The following is a 17,036-nucleotide window of genomic DNA, read 5'->3' as shown; positions in this document are numbered from 1 at the left end:
GACTGTCCCGGGCTCTGTGGGGCCGGGCGGCGCTGCTGCACTGGGCCCGGTCTGGATGGGCCTGGGCCCCCTTTCCCTGGCGGGTCGCGGAGTATGGGGGTGCCTACTGGGGTCAGCGGGGGAGCTGGCCCCAGGGAGGGGTCACTTGCCCCTCCCTTCCTTCCCTCCCCATCTCAGGCTGCCTCCCTCTTCCCGCTCCACCACAACCACCCACACATGCAGGGCCTTGGAGTAGGGGTATGTCACCAGGGTGCAGAGGAGCCCCCCCCCCCCCCTCTGTCCCCTTCTGGCTGCCTCTGCCTCAATTTTATCCCACAACTTAGACATTCACATTACTCACACTCTCATTACACATACATATAGGATCTTGGGGGTGGGCACGATACACGGAGTCCAAAGTACCATCAGGGTGTACACCCCACCCCTGGCATCGTTGCCCACCTCTCAATTTTAAATACACGTAGACATTGAGGGCTAGCAGGAGGGACCATGCGCTTACCTGCTGCTCTCTGGCAGGTAGCTCCAAGCCCTCCTGGGTTTTAAATGCACCTTAGAACACACATGCATCAACATTACAATGAGCGGGTGGAGGGAGGTTCGGAGTCTTCTCTCACCCCCGTTCTCTGCGACCTGCTGGAGCAGGGGGGCTAGGACTAGGAGGAGGAGTTGGCCGTCCGACTGCGGTCTGGAGTGTGGAGCCTTCCTGCTGCTGCGGAGTCGGGGCGGTCTGCCTCCCCCCACCGCAGGGAAAAGGGAAACACCACCTGGGTCTGGGTGCAGTTCCCCCCTCCAGGGGCGGGGGCACCTAGACCCGGTTTGTAGAGTACGCTTGGGGAGTGTGATCGTGTGTACAACGTCTCTTTATGTCTGTCTCCACGTTGGTTGAGTGTGGAGTAAGTGCATATGAGAGCATGAGGGTGGGAATGGATGTTTGTATCTGTGTGTGCCTGTATGTCTGTGTCTATATGTCAGGTTGGGTGTCAGGCGCCACCTCTCTGGGGACATCTCAGGCCCTCCAAGGTTTGGAGGCCTATCTCCCCCTACCACCACTTCCCCTGCCAGTGGCGGACTCCCTCAGACATCGGTGCGTTGGTGGTTCTTTGTGTCCGGGGATGGGCGTCCAGGTACACACCGGCTCACTCCTTGGCGGCCGCTTATCGGGGCCTGGAGCCTGGGGCTCGCTCGGGCCACTTCGGAGGTGGGGTGCCCCCAGCCTCTCGGCCTGGGGCTCGGTCACTCAGGCGCAGCTGGCTGCCGGCGGAGCTCACGGGCGCGTCACTGCAACTCCCCCTGGCTTCTTCTCCGCGGCTGCTGAGTGAGCCCTCATCTGGGACTCTCCTCAGCTCTTTCCGGGACAGTGGCGCAGCTGCCCCTCTGTTGGTCTTCCTTGGTCTCTTGTGTTCTGGGGGCCTCTGGATGTCTGGAGTTTTGATCTCCTCCACACCTGCTTCACGCCCTGGAGGACGGGGCTGTGGCCCCCCCACACCCTCTAGCAGATTATTACATGAAGGAACCTTTTAAAAAAACAAAAAACAAGCGCGTCCATGCTCACAGGTGTACACACGGGTGATCACACCCACAAACTACACCCTTTTTGGCTCCTACCTCAAAGCACACTGTGTTCTGTTGATCTTATGTGCTGCACAATAATGTTTAACATTTAGTATTTACTGTCATATTCCCATATATCATTGTGATGTTGTTTATTCTATTACTCTTGTTCTCTTCTGCTTGCTTTCTTTTTTCTTTCTCAGCAGGTGATCCAGGTGATTGATATATGCATTTTTTTCTCTCTGCCCGTTCTGTTGGTTTTTGTCTTTTGCCCTTCTCCCCCGTCCCTCTTCTCAGCTGTTTCTCTTTCCCTCTTTCTTTCTCCCCTTCTTTCCCCCAGTCAAGTCTGTCCCGTATTCAGTAAGTGAAAATAAAATAAACAATAAAAGGTGAATCAAATGGACCATTACGGCAAGGCTGGGATGGTCAGTTTGGTAAAGTAAATCCGTTGGGCATCTTTCTTTGCCTTTAGACAACAATTCTGATGGCAAAAGAGCCAAACGGGACAGGCCAAAAAAAAAAAAACAAAAAAAAAAAAACAATCATCATATGATTATTGAAAAAATGTTTTTCTGTCACCAGATGTCACTAAAACAAAGCATTGAATAAAGGAACCCATTTTAAATAAAACTGATAAAAATGTTCAATACTGGTTTACTTTTCTATTTGCACATCGCTAAATGTGGATCCAAATTCAGACTCTTGAGGCAGAATGGAACCTTAACTAAAAGTGAGTCTTTATATATGGGTGTGCAAAATACAAATGAAAAGTGCAGGCAGCTGGGGAACACAGAAGGAACTAACCAGCCATAACAGGACGAAGGAAGCAAAACAGGATGAGAGATTGTGAAAATAAAAAACGGCAATCGGCATGAATAATCAGGTCTAAACTACTGGTGAAAAATCTTTCATGACATTGCAGATTTCTGATATTTTGTGTAAATGCAAGCATGTAACGCAGGCCTGGACCTGGAGCCTGGGCCTGGAAAGCAGGGCTTGAAACAGTTCTGTTCTGTTTTCTAGCTTTCCAGGGCCGGTGTCCTGCAGGTTTTAGATTTGTCCTTGATCCAACACAGCTGATGTAAACGGCTAAATGACCTCCTCAACATGTCTTGAAGTTCTTCAGAGGCCTGGTAATGAACTAATCATTTGATTCAGGTGTGTTGACCCAGGGAGAGATCTAAAACCTGCAGGACACCGGCTCTCGAGGCCTGGAGTTGCCCACCCCTGATGTAACATTTTGATTATTTCAAATAAAAAACAAATGTGAAACATTTATTCTTGCATGAACCACCACACATTGTGTAGCTTTCGTACTTATTTACATAAAGTCAAAATTCACATGTTTTATGTAACTCGAATGTTTAATTATGTGGGCTTAAGAAAATAAAGTTATAGACTATATTTATATGAAACACGTGCATACTAACTGCATTTGATGAATTTTAACCATATATACAATGCATCTTTGATTTCCACCCTCTAGATCCCTCCCTGGCACTAAAGTCCCATATTGTTGCAAGAAAGAGGTTGTGTCATATTTGTCATATGTCAAAGTCTGTTCTCCATGCCATTGTCAGGAACCTGGTGTCACAGTCCTGGGTCGGTGACGCCAGTGTTTTCTGTTTTCTATTATTAATCTTAGATTTCTTGATGTGTCTTTGTTAGTTCTTAGGTTTTGGTTCTGTGTTAGCATTGTGCCTCTGAGTTTAGTCTGTGGATTTTTACTTTGAAGGTCATTGTATTCTGTTTTGCTTCCTCCCCACCTCATATTTGTAATTACTGTCAGCCGTGTTTCCCACCTCTCTTTTTAATGTCTGCGTGTGTTCCCGTTCGTTGTTGCGTCATCCCCATCCTAGCCTGTGTGTTCTGTTTTCTAGCTTTCCAGTTTGGTTTCTGTTTTCCTTTTTGCCAGCAATAAACCTGAGATTCTTTGAGTTTAATTTTCCGCCTCTGTGAGTCTGCATATTGGGTCAGTTTCCTGCCTGCCTTCACACAGACCATGACACCTGGGTCTAAGGAACCGAGGGTCCATGAGCAGTTGGTGACTCATATTATATTATCTGTTTTTGCTGCACTGTGCTGCAGTTCCTGTGTTTTCATGCTTGTATGTATAGGCAGGTGTATGTGTGTCGGTGTGATAGGCACCTTCATGCCTGGTGGATGTGGCCCTGCCAGGTGGCTGACCACACCTGAAGATCATGCTACGCACCTGCAGCTGATCAGCCTGTAGGAGGAGCTACTTAGGAGTGTGGTGGAGCTCTCTTTGACGGTGGATTGTTGCGTGAGGTTCCACGTCAGTATTCTTAGTGAGATGCCTGCTGTAGAAAAGTGGCTTTATGGTAGTGATGGCCAAATGAAGCTTTCTGAAGCACTGAAGCTTGGATTGAAAAACGGTTCATTACTCGAAGCTTTTCAACACAGTCCTCTCTGGTGACATCTGGTGGCCAAAAATATGAAGAGCAGCTTGAATCCACAAAATAAAACCAACTGCTTCATAATGACTGCCCACTCTACAGAGTGGAATTCTGTCTGATGTTGGGCCACTTTGTGTTGCTTTAAACGTGTATTTTTTGGGGTGACAAAAATGTTGTTTTTCTTTAATACATAATTTTGAGCAGTAAACTCTGCTTGTTTAAACATGCACCATTGTGTGATTTTTCTTTGCTTGTGACTTCTTGATGTTGGTAAATACAATAATTGAAAAATACCACGTTACATATAATATACATATGATAATGTACAACACATTATGGAGTATGTTTCTGCTGTGAGGTCCCGCCTCCATGTACTTATGCAGTTAATCGCTAGACGGGTATTTTTATAAATAATATTATATTTTGGGAAATTTTCCCAGACATATTTTTGACCTGGAGGTAGATTTGATTGTGAACTGGAAAGGGAAAATGCTTATGAACTTGCAAATTAAAAACATGATGCATTTAAAGTAGCCCTTTTCCATTTGTATTTAAGAAGAGAATTTGTTCTAGTGTGCGTTCTAAGTTCTCTTGCCTTAAGGAAAATCCCTTCACATGGCACAGAAGAGGCTGGAGCGCACAGAAACTGGTAGAGATGCAGTTATATGGTCTAACTGGGCCCCACAAACTATCAGCTAATTAAATTGCTGCACATTTTTTGCAGACTAGCAGTTTAAGATTATTTAAAACATAAATTATTTCTTTTTATAACATTAAATGTAAAGAGTCAAATAGAAGTCTTTCTAAAGTTATTTAATGATATTGTAGCGGCTCAGGGCTGTTCGGGGTTCTGTTTGTACAGTTATGTTTTGTGTATGTTGCCATGGTGACGGGTGACGCCCTCTCGCTGCGACGGTGTGTCCTTCCGGGGTCAGAGGGCGCCCTGTGTGTTGGTGTTGTTGCCGCGCTGAGCAGTTAGGTAGCGGCAGTGTGTTTTTCTGCAAAACGGCTGTGCTCCCTGGCTAGCTCACGGGAAGCACGACCAAACGATACCTCCGTCTCCTCCTTGTCTGAGCTCGCCACAATATTTATATTATGAAAAGCAGATTTTTGACATTTTAAGTTTGTCCCGTTGTCAGATAAAATAAACACGCACAAAACAAAAGCAAACAACAAGAACACAAAGCTGGAAAACCCACCCGATTGACCAAAATCAACTCAAAATATTCCCACACAACAGAACCTACTCTATTCCTCGCTGGCTCCAAATCTCTCAGTAGAAATATCAGTGGTTCGCTATCTGTCACCATCAAAACACTCCACAAATCCCGCGAATGATTCGCTTCCTTATAAACCATTGAATCAGATACCGAGGCAGTCAGGTTCTAAATGAAGCATCGGACGTCACTGATCACGTGACTCTGGCCAAACAAATCAAGCTTCGACACACGCACCGGAGCGTCAGCTTCAAGCGGGCCATCACTACTTTATGGCTGTCTCCCCCAGGAGGAGTGTGAAAGGCCAGAGAGAGGAGACAGGGGAGCAAAGAAAAACATGGACTTTTTGGAGACGGCACGACACGGGAGTCAAGGGAGTGCACGGCAGTTTTTTGTGTGAATTATTTACACCACTGTAAATAAATGCACTGTTCATCACAAAGAGTCCAAGGTTTGTGTCTTCATTTCCCACATCCCCAAAGTGTGCCACACAGCCAGTGACAGCCATGGATTTAACACCTTTCCTCTGCTTTTTCCTTACTACATATTTTTGGGGATTTGCTTCTGCTCTCGATGGTAAGCTGAACAGCACAAGTATACGCAAACAAGTTTAGAAAATTATATAGAAAATAATTAATTGAAATATTTTTTTTCAGGTCAAGCTGTGCTTTCTGTAGTATACTGACAGTTGCTCTCATAACTCAAGTAACCGTTCTAAAATAACTTTGTCACTGATGTCTTCAAAAAGGTCATTATAACCAGTGTTGGGAAGGTTACTTTTAAAATGTATTCCGTTACAGAATACAGAATACATGCCCCAAAACGTAACGGCGGTACATGTATTCCGTTACTCCCCAACACTGATTATAACCCAGTAGTTATTAAGTCCAGTAAAACCAAATGTCAAATACGTGCATGATTTGTGCTTCTTCCCTCTCTCCTTCTGTAATGCATTTTTGCTTGATGATGTGAAACAGTTTATTTAAACTTTATATTGTTTTATATTTTATTAAGCACTAGCAGTGTCTGCCTATTATTGTCTTTCTTTTTTACCTCTACTACTTTCGACCTTTATTTACTGGATTGAAAGAAAAAAAAACGAATTTCCTGTTCGGGTTTTTCCCCTTCTGTTAACAAGAAACTTGTGTTGCTTACTTCAGGCTAAGCAGGTATTTTGAGTCACTCCAAGGTAGACTTGACAACTGATATGATGATAATTTAATTTTAAAGGATTATGAACAGTCAGTCATTGCATTTCATTTGTAGATAAACATGGGAAAATGTTGACATTTGAATTAAGAACAACACTAACATGGAGTATAATAGTATAAATGGAGTTAATTATTATACTACTGGTTCTTGGTGGAATGGATATATAAGATTAAAAAAAAGGTTGAGCAGCACCGCCGTGACATTGTACATTTATGGCTCAGAGATATATTTCTTCTGGAAAGAGAACGTTAAACTGTCAAAGCGTCAAAGGCTCATTTGACAGTGACGTGCTTTATATAAATATTTTCTTTCTTTCTTTTCTGTTTGACTTAGACCAAAAACAAGTTGTAGAAGCTGGAGAGAATGCACTACTGAAGTGTTGTGATTCCAGTATCGGTAAAATCGAAAAGTTATCATGGATCAGGAGAGATGTGGGAACAAATCTGCATGTTTTCTTCTACCGAGAAAATCGCCTCTATGAAAACATCCAGCATCCATCCTTTCGTGGCCGAGTGAAGCTGAGTGATCCACAAATTAAAGATGGAAATGTGTCCCTCATTCTCTTCAACACCACCACTAATGACACTGGAACATATGAGTGTTATGTGGTAGGCACTCACGCTGGACGCCGTAAGAGAGCAGTTTCTGAAGCCCAGCATGTAGTGCAGCTGAAAGTTAAATCTATAAGTACGTTTTGGCATCTTTAGCCTAAGTTAGATGAAATCTACACAATGCACCTTTTTTTTCCTTTTTAATAAAGCAAAAGCCATCATACCTTAAAACCATTGTAAGAAGATCAGAAGTCTGTTTATATGATTTTAAATTGGTTTCATTTCTTTGTTTTAAGTATCGTGTCAAGTGTTTTTAATGTAAATTTATTGATCAGTGATGTTACAATTTACAAACAAATTAGAAACTAACACAAACAAATTCCAAAGTTTACTATGATCTTTCACTGCTTCTTCCATTTATTAATTGATAATGTCTGACAGCACCTCACGCATGTTTCTCACCTGCAGGTCAGCCACGAGGACTCACAGAGGATGGATCTGTTGAACTGATGGTTGGTCTGTCAGCTTCTGCTGGGCTTCTTGTTGCTACTGTTGCTGGTTTTGTGATCTACAGAAAATTTGCGAATTCAAATTATCGCTCTCCTTCTGAACAAAAGCCAGTTTCCAGGACTCCCAAGGAAACTGGAAAGATGACAATGGAAGTCCAACCCGAGAGTCCTCTCCTATTAAACAGTTAAATACAGACTGAAGAAGTCACTTGGACGAGAGATGAAACGTTTCTCCTACAAAACGCTACGTCTGAATGAACAGAATCAACTTTTGGAGAGTTAAATATATAAATTTCTGTTTTCAAGTCTCAAAACAGAGTTAAAGCTAATGTGCACTGTTGTTCTCTCAGCCCACTGAGAGGAAAAGCACATCTTTATCAAAAACTCCTGCAACAACCTCTTTTTGTGGATTGTGTGTTTTTATTGTCTACTTTTTTTTTATTTAGGAAAGTGCATGTTAATTACATGTAAAAAAAAATTACATGAATGTAAACATACCAGATTATAGCCAAGGGCTAATTTCCATCTGTTGTCCATAAAACATAAAAAATAAACATAATAATTCATAAAAAATTCATAATTCATTCATAATCTATTTATCCCCTTCGTATATTTTATTTATATTTGTCTCTGTATTTATATGTGTGTGTGTGTGTGTGTGTGTGTGTGTGTGTGTGTGTGTGTGTGTGTGTATATATATATATATATAACATTCTGTAACTGTAACTTCTGTCGGTGCTGTGCTTTTTTGGAAACCGAATTTCCCAGAGGAACCCACCCGAGGGATTAATAAAGTTCTATCTTATCTTATAATAAAAACTCCATCACCAAACTCACACATACACACCATTCTGTTCCCAAATGAAACATTAAAACTGTACAACTCATACATGATCACACACTTGATTTCTCCATAACCAGTTTTTAACCTTTGATTATACAAGCCTTTGTTCTTCTGGTATGCTGTTGCTCGTGTTCATGAAGATCTAATTACACTGGAATCTTGAGAATCTAGTTCCTGACTGATTAGAATTTCAAATGCATATTTAAAAAAGTTCCACTACCATCTCCTTTTATTTCCTCATTCCTTTAGTCTTAAAGTGCGCAAAGTTAAACTCACAATCCAACAAGTGACTTTATCTCACAGTGGGTAAATCCAGGGAATTTCTTGTTATTGTTAACAAGTTAATATGAATTAAAAGAAGGAAAAATCTGCAGCTTCAAATGGACAATGTTTATGACATTTATTCTGCTCTTACCTTGTGTTCTATGAGGCAATAATGTTGACTGACAGGAGGCGTGAACATTGGCAATGTTGGCAGAAAAAACACACAAGCCTTAATTAACACTAAAACAAACACACACACCTGACTATGACTGGAACTTAGTCTTAGTCACGTCTTTCACATTACTAAAGGTAAAGTCACCTCTTTGGTCTTGCAATGGGGATAAATAGAGTCCAGACGAGTACAGAGCTGCACAGATTTATCAGGACTGTGTAACAGTTTATAGACATTACATTGCATAAAGAAAACACTTCACTTTGCTTAACCTGTAAACCATGTGCCAGGTCACATCTATAATCTTTGATATTTTTATAGAAGAGATTTAACTGTCAGCAGTTCACATTTATGTCCCTTTATTTATATGATTTGCGGTGCTAAGGCTTAAGATGTAATGTGTAGGCCTGCTCCTACTGCTCTAGGTCAGTAAATATCAGCTGCAATATGTACATTAGCAGTAAAGTAACACAAAGACTCATATATTACTATCACGGGGGTCTCAGGGACACAGGGAATAAAGCTTATCCCAGCTCTATAAACTAAACAGGTCACAGTTACAAATATGTGTGTCTTTGAATGGTGAGAAGATTAAAGAGAGCACACAGGTGAACTGTCCCTTTAAACGCTCCTGTCGTGTTCACCTCCCGCCCCTTACTTTAGTGTTCCCATTCTTCAAAATTGACCAGCCAGTTTTAACTGCTCTTAAATCAGCACAACAACCAACAAATCTTTTATTCAACATTCTTCATCTGTGAACAATGTCTCAAAGTAGTGTTTAATATTATAATATTAATATGAATTAACTGCAGTAAAAATACAAATGGGCACTGAAAACATATTACAAAACGAATGAATGAAAGTAAATAAAAAACCAAAGACCAAACTCAACATGAAGCCTTGTGTGTGTGTGTGTGTGTGTGTGTGTGTGTGTGTGTGTGTGTGTGTGTGTATCATGCACATGTGTGGCATGTGACAGTCAGGTGAGGGCCTTGCAAACATAGGCATCACATTTGCAGCATCTCAGGCTTGTTTTGTTGTCTCTCGGGGCACAGAGCTCACAGCGCTTCCTTTTCTGCTCGTGTCTGTGTTGGGGGAGAGCAGCCAGGCCAGTGGCTGGGGCTGGGGCTTGCACACTCTTCACCAGACTGGCAGAGGCTGGTGTGCGGGGAATGTGCTGGCGCCGTTGAATAAGAGGAGTCACCAAAGCTTTCCCCAGCTCTGCTAGGAAAAGTCTCTTCCTGAAACTCTTCCCCTGATTCCAGGTTGGGTTGATGGCTGTCCACACCACATATGCGTTGAAAGCAGACACATCAAGGATCTTGTGGAACAGTGCCACAGGCCAACGAGCTGTCATTAGCTTGCAGGTGTATGTGCCAGTAAACTGCAATAAAAGGAACAATAAATAAGAGATTGGGAACATATTGAATCTGTCGTACACAAAATGCTATGATTCACATAAATGAAAGTGAAATGCATGCAGGATCGATGAAACTTTACATTACCTTATCAAGGCAGTCAACAGCTCCTTTGTTCTTCTTGTAGTCCTGGATTATAAGGGGCTTCCTGTCCTCTGTGGTGCTGACCGCGGCGTCTTTGTGTGGCGTGCTCATCGGGATGACATTTCTATTCTCCGTGGGAAAATCCAACACAAGTGTGTGTGTGTGTCAGTGAAAGCACATGTTGATGAGAGTGCCTCTCTTCCTCTACTTTTTCTGCATAATCCATCATACAAAATGTAATCAAATGGAAAAGTTTCTTTTTAAAACTTGTTTTATTAGTTTTAATCTTTTAACTTTATGCATCAAGCAAAAATTTAATTATATGCAACATTCTCTGACTGGAAGAAATTAGTTTAACATTTAAACCTATTTTCTGCACATTCCAGCACATAAAATATTTTTTTTTGTTTACACTCACTCTTTCAAATAGATGCAAGTAAAACACGGCAGAACATAAATAAAGTCAAAGACTCAGCGGTCCTGTTGCTCTATTTTCACCTGTAAAGCAGGAGTAGGGTAGGCAGAGGTGTGCTCTGGTGCAGGTGTGCCGGAGCGGTCAGTGGAAGAATCCGCGAGTTTCTCTGTGAGTTTCCCATTAAACCCTCACGCTGCACGAACGTGGCACTCGCTTACGTCATTGTCATGAGACATTTTCGCAAAAAAATCACGGTTTTAGTAACGCAGTAACTGAGCGTTCCTACGGGAAAGTAACGGTAATCTAATTACCATTTTTGCAATAGTAATCCCTTACTTTACTCGTTACTTGAAAAAAGTAATCAGATTACAGTAACGCGTTAACGCGTTACTGCCCATCTCTGGTTGTCACATGTGGTATTATGCACTTGGAGACTGGTTGTTTTGTCCAGCACAACACACACGCCCTGGTTTTCGTCGGCTCCTCCACTACTGGGGTTCCCCGTGTATACCTGCATATTTCAGGCATAGCTGCTCCTGGCGTCACATGCTACCCAGACCTTTATTCCACTGTGGCGTGGGTGTGGTCTCTGGCCAGCTGCAGAGGAGGGGTGACGCAGTGAGCTCCTGGGGTGGCACAGGGGCGGGGTGAACAGGTGTGCTGGGATCTGACAGTGATTGTGTCTCTTTATATGTTGGCAGTGACAGTCGGAGGAGGGAAGCGGACGTGACAGCAGAGAGAGAGCGGGTGTGTCTGTGTCCCAGTAAAAACCACAGTATTAAATAAAAATTCTGCTGTCATCATATTCGCTCCAGCTTATGTTTCTTGGGTCCAACATTACATCCACATTTCCCTGGATTGCTTAAAATGTACACCTTGAAGGGACAGCGACCTCTGAAAGGAACCAGGCAATCATCAACCGTCACCTCAGGGCCTGGATTGTACATAAGCGCCACTGCTGCACAGTTCAAAAGCAAAAGTGGTTTTTATGGAGAACAGCTACCATCCAAGCTCTCTCAAAAATATCTGCTGAATCATTTTTTTCCTTTAAAACAAGTTTATCATTTAAATTTAAATGATGCCTAAAGAACGTGTAAGTGTCTGAGCACAAACTCTGGATGTTAAAAATGTGATCAGATGAGTCTATTCAGTAGTGCGTTGTCAGCTCGAACCTGTTTTTTTGTTGGGTCTTTTTTTCTTTTTCTCTATAGCTTTGCTCTTAGTGTTTTACAGTTCAATTCAATTGTATTTATACAGCGCCAAATCACAACATCATGTCATCAGGATAACACATCTCATGAAAGACTGAAATATGCTTTAAAGAAAAACTCCAGAGCAGAGATGATTCAGCTGGATCAGAGGGAGTTTCCTCAGCAAGCTGCCTGTGTGTAATTTTTGGCTCACACTTGCTTTCACAAGTTGGATAAATCAGACTGTATCAATTCAGCCACATCTTCCCCTCTTATATGTAAATTGTCAGCAGTGCTGTGACATTTGTGCCACATGTGGCCCAAACAACACTCATTTTCACTCTGTCTGTGGCTATTCGTCGAATTCGGGGACTACAGTGTTATTTTATGTAGCTGTTTCTCTTGTTGACAGTTGTGCCAAAAGTGATTGTCTGTAGTTTTTTATGTGTAATGTCTTTACTTATATTTGTAAATACATGTTAGTGAACAGTTTTTGCAAATTTAAAAATTGCCTATTTTAACATAACATATACCTTTATAAAGCTAGTGTTATATTTTTGTAATTCCTGATATCCTCTTGGCCAGATTACTTCAAAAAATACATTTTTAATTTAAATTAGACTTTTTAACTCGATAAATAAAGGATACATCAGTTTGACAAAAACTGATTGCAGCTTCTGCCTTCTGACAGGAACGTGGTTTGTGGCTCAAAATGACATGATATCATTACTTATATCCATCTGTAATGTGTTTCACGTATTATAGGTCATGTACATTTGTTTAAATATGGGAAATCCTTTTTTGGCATATACTGAAAATCTGTATTTGGTAGACAATGACTTTTTCGGCACAACACTGACGTTTTAAAATGGCGGATTGGATACTTATGAATGAGATGTTCTCATGACTTATCAAGTGATGCCACTGATCAGCCAATCGGTGGCATGCAGTCTGATAAGGTGACATTTTAATACCTTCTCAGATTGTTTGAAACCCCAGCCGAGCAGATACTAAAAAGTACCTGGTACCAGGAACTATGACTCAATGGAAAACCCGAAAAACAGTAGTTGTGATCAGAGCTGTTTTGATTCTTTAAATAACAGGGAAACATGCAGCGGTGTTTCCTTTATGACCTCTATTAGCAGAGTAAACACTGGAGCATCCTTTATGATAAGAGAGCTGTATGAAGGGCAGGGATAGCTCAGTAGGTAGAGTGGTTGCCCCATGATCGGAAGGTCGGGGGTTCGATTCCCCTTAACAGCTACCCTGAGGTACTCCTGAGCAAGGTACCGTCCCTACACACTGCTCCCCGGGCGCCCAATGGCTGCCCACTGCTTCACTGAGTGAATGGGTTAAATGCAGAGAGCAATTTCCCCACGGGGCTCAATAATGTACACACTTTCTTCTTCTGAAAACCTCTCATCATTCCTTCACCTCGTGATGTTTTCCTTCAACGACAAGGAAACATGATGAGCCAGAGACAGAGTTTTAAACTATTTGTTTCTGTCATTCAGCAGAACAGCGAAATAACAGACTCAGAAAATCAATGATGGGGAAATCTGCTGTTGCTCTCAAAGGAAGTCATTTAAATGTTTCGAGTACTCCGAGACTTGACAAGAGAGAGAGATAGAGAGAGAGAGAAGGCCACGCCCAACAGCAGTTTGTTTATCAGTGGAAAGTTTCTAACATTTATTCTGTGATTTCACCCATTTGAGACATTTTAATGACATAAAGATCACTGTGCATGACTTAGATAGATTTAAAGAAGCTTTCCCTTATTAAAGGTCAGAGGTCACAGTCAAGGCCTTGTGTGTTGTCGGTCTGACTGGGCTTCCACCTGCTGGTGATATCCTGTCAAAGCACTTTACAGTGACACTCCACAAACAAAAAAAAGGAAATTGGGTGGTTGTTACAAAAGTCTAACTTTTAATTGGTACAAAATAATTTTACGTTTCTCTGATGAACGTAATTAAATCATGCAGGATTTGTATGAAATTTAACAACTTCATTTATTCTTGTTCAGATGACATGATACAATCTAGTAAGAGTGGTTAGTTGCCCGGACTCACAAAATTCACAAGATCACACAAGATTTCAAACAACAGGAAAAACACTGGAGTTATAAGAGGCAGACAACTATGCACGCATCACATGTATGCTGTTGCTATTTATTGTGGTTTAACCTCTCAAGGACAAAAAATGCTGCATCAAACCTTGCAATCATAGTTTTAATACTTTTGCGACACATATACTGGCAGCTCGGTGGTGCAGTGGTTAGCACTGTTACCTCACAGCAAGAAGTAGGAGAAGGAGTTCAAATCCACAATTGGGCAGTGGGTTCCATCTGGTTTGCAGTTATTACGCCTAGGTTAATATGTCATTCTAAACTAATTTTAATGTTTTTTTCTCTGTATGTGTTAGCCCTGTCATAGACTGGCGATCTGTCCAGGGTGTACCCTTCCACTTACCCTATCACATCTGGGATAGGCCCCAGCTCCCCCACAACGCCGATGAAGATAAGAGAGTGGAGTGAAAGTTGTTATAAATCTATTACGTTTTAAGTTAACTAGACTGTTGAAGATTATGTAATATGAAGACAACATATAGTACTTAAGGGACTAAGTACTATTGGGGTAAAAGTTATTGTATAGTGTTGGAATAAAGTGACAAAATTGCGAAGGATTTAAATATTCCAAGAGCTCCACTTATTTCATCTAAATATGTTTCAATCACGTTTTATCAGCACAAAAGGTTTATTGAATATGAATAGTTGTGTTGTTTTAACTCAGTTGTTTAAGTTTCTGTCAAAGCAAAACATTTTTGTGCAACCAATGTCCACTATTCAGTTAAATACAGGGAGTGCAGAATTATTAGGCAAATGAGTATTTTGTCCACATCATCCTCTTCATGCATGTTGTCTTACTCTAAGCTGTATAGGCTCCAAAGCCTACTACCAATTAAGCATATTAGGTGATGTGCATCTCTGTAATGAGAAGGGGTGTGGTCTAATGACATCAACACCTATATCAGGTGTGCATAATTATTAGGCAAAATGGGTCAAAAGAAGGAAAAGTCAAAAATAGTGAGATATCTTGCAGAGGGATGCAGCAGTCTCAAAATTGCAAAGCTTCTGAAGCGTGATCATCGAACAATCAAGCGTTTCATTCAAAATAGTCAACAGGGTCGCAAGAAGCGTGTGGAAAAACCAAGGCGCCAAATAACTGCCCATGAACTGAGAAAAGTCAAGCGTGCAGCTGCCAAGATGCCACTTGCCACCAGTTTGGCCATATTTCAGAGCTGCAACATCACTGGAGTGCCCAAAAGCACAAGGTGTGCAATACTCAGAGACATGGCCAAGGTAAGAAAGGCTGAAAGACGACCACCACTGAACAAGACACACAAGCTGAAACGTCAAGACTGGGCCAAGAAATATCTCAAGACTGGTTTTTCTAAGGTTTTATGGACTGATGAAATGAGAGTGAGTCTTGATGGGCCAGATGGATGGGCCCGTGGCTGGATTGGTAAAGGGCAGAGAGCTCCAGTCCGACTCAGACGCCAGCAAGGTGGAGGTGGAGTACTGGTTTGGGCTGGTATCATCAAAGATGAGCTTGTGGGGCCTTTTCGGGTTGAGGATGGAGTCAAGCTCAACTCCCAGTCCTACTGCCAGTTTCTGGAAGACACCTTCTTCAAGCAGTGGTACAGGAAGAAGTCTGCATCCTTCAAGAAAAACATGATTTTCATGCAGGACAATGCTCCATCACACGCGTCCAAGTACTCCACAGCGTGGCTGGCAAGAAAGGGTATAAAAGAAGAAAAACTAATGACATGGCCACCTTGTTCACCTGATCTGAACCCCATTGAGAACCTGTGGTCCATCATCAAATGTGAGATTTGGGAAAACAGTACACCTCTCTGAACAGTGTCTGGGAGGCTGTGGTTGCTGCTGCACGCAATGTTGATGGTGAACAGATCAAAACACTGACAGAATCCATGGATGGCAGGCTTTTGAGTGTCCTTGCAAAGAAAGGTGGCTATATTGGTCGCTGATTTGTTTTTGTTTTGTTTTTGAATGTCAGAAATGTATATTTGTGAATGTGGAGATGTTATATTGGTTTCACTGGTAAAAATAAATCATTGAAATGGGTATATATTTGTTTTTTGTTGAGTTGCCTAATAATTATGCACAGTAATAGTCACCTGCACACACAGATATCCCCCTAAAATAGCTAAAACTAAAAACAAACTAAAAACTACTTCCAAGAACATTCAGCTTTGATATTAATGAGTTTTTTGGGTTCATTGAGAACATGGTTGTTGTTCAATAATAAAATTATTCCTCAAAAATACAACTTGCCTAATAATTCTGCACTCCCTGTAAATCCTACACGTTCTTTGAACAACATTGCTTTTATTTTCACAGACTGTACACAAAAATGAAACAAACATGAAGGCAACAAAGAACCAAAAACTAGAGACAAAAGTAATTAAAACTCAGAGGTTTTGAAAAATGAAATATAATAATCCTTTAATTCCAAAGAAGTGTTTTGGATTTTGTATGTGTTTTGTCTCTAGGGGCCACCGTAATGACCATATGCACAGAGCATGTACAAGAATTTAAATTTGCAATGCTCCCATGGCCCTCAGTGTATGAACAACAATGAAGAACTTAAAGATAAAAAGATCAAAATAAATGGTTTGGTATGGCTGTGGGGCAGGTGGTTCAGAGGGAAGAGGTGAATGCAGGTCTGGAGTTTTTGTGTGTGAGAGTCTCGAGAGGGACAGAGCAGGGATAGCCTAAAGGCCAGAGAGGGGAGGTGCATTTCACCATAGGTCTTGAATGCAGCTATGGACGAGTGCGCCGGACAACAGCAGCATGTGGAGCAGCTTTAAAGGTATGAAAAGTGATTAGATTTATTTTAAGTTTCTTATATCTATGTCTTAAGGTTTCTGTTGAATAGGAAAAGTACACCAAAAATCTAAATTTCAGCATTTTCTGTCTGAATGTAAAAAGTTATTTCACAATGATGCTAATATTGGTTAGCTAGTTGATAATTTGGAAATATGTTTTAGCCAAGTAGCCCGAATAAGCAAACCACATATAAATTAGACATTCAGAACTGACTTAGCTTAAAAATCAAGATACGTTTGATCAAACTTGGTCTTTGACAACCAAAGTTTCAATATTTTAGGGG

The 17,036-nt window shown here is 41.5% G+C and overlaps 1 long non-coding RNA gene across 1 annotated transcript; it reads left to right on the top strand.

Moving 5' to 3' along the window:
* Window positions 1-4,770: 4,770 nt before the first annotated feature.
* On the top strand, window positions 4,771-8,131 carry LOC146713266 (uncharacterized). The gene is made up of 3 exons (XR_014917799.1): window positions 4,771-5,761; window positions 6,731-7,084; window positions 7,417-8,131. It is a non-coding gene; the product is annotated as an uncharacterized LOC146713266 (long non-coding RNA).
* Window positions 8,132-17,036: the final 8,905 nt, after the last annotated feature.

Source organism: Copadichromis virginalis, linkage group LG3 (assembly GCF_057382275.1).
Source record: "Copadichromis virginalis isolate Kocher_CV1m ecotype Utaka linkage group LG3, C_Virginalis_male_GT1.1, whole genome shotgun sequence".
Lineage (NCBI taxonomy): Eukaryota > Metazoa > Chordata > Actinopteri > Cichliformes > Cichlidae > Copadichromis > Copadichromis virginalis.
Note: the sequence above shows the minus strand (reverse complement) of the source record. Positions and strands in the feature narration are given on the sequence as shown.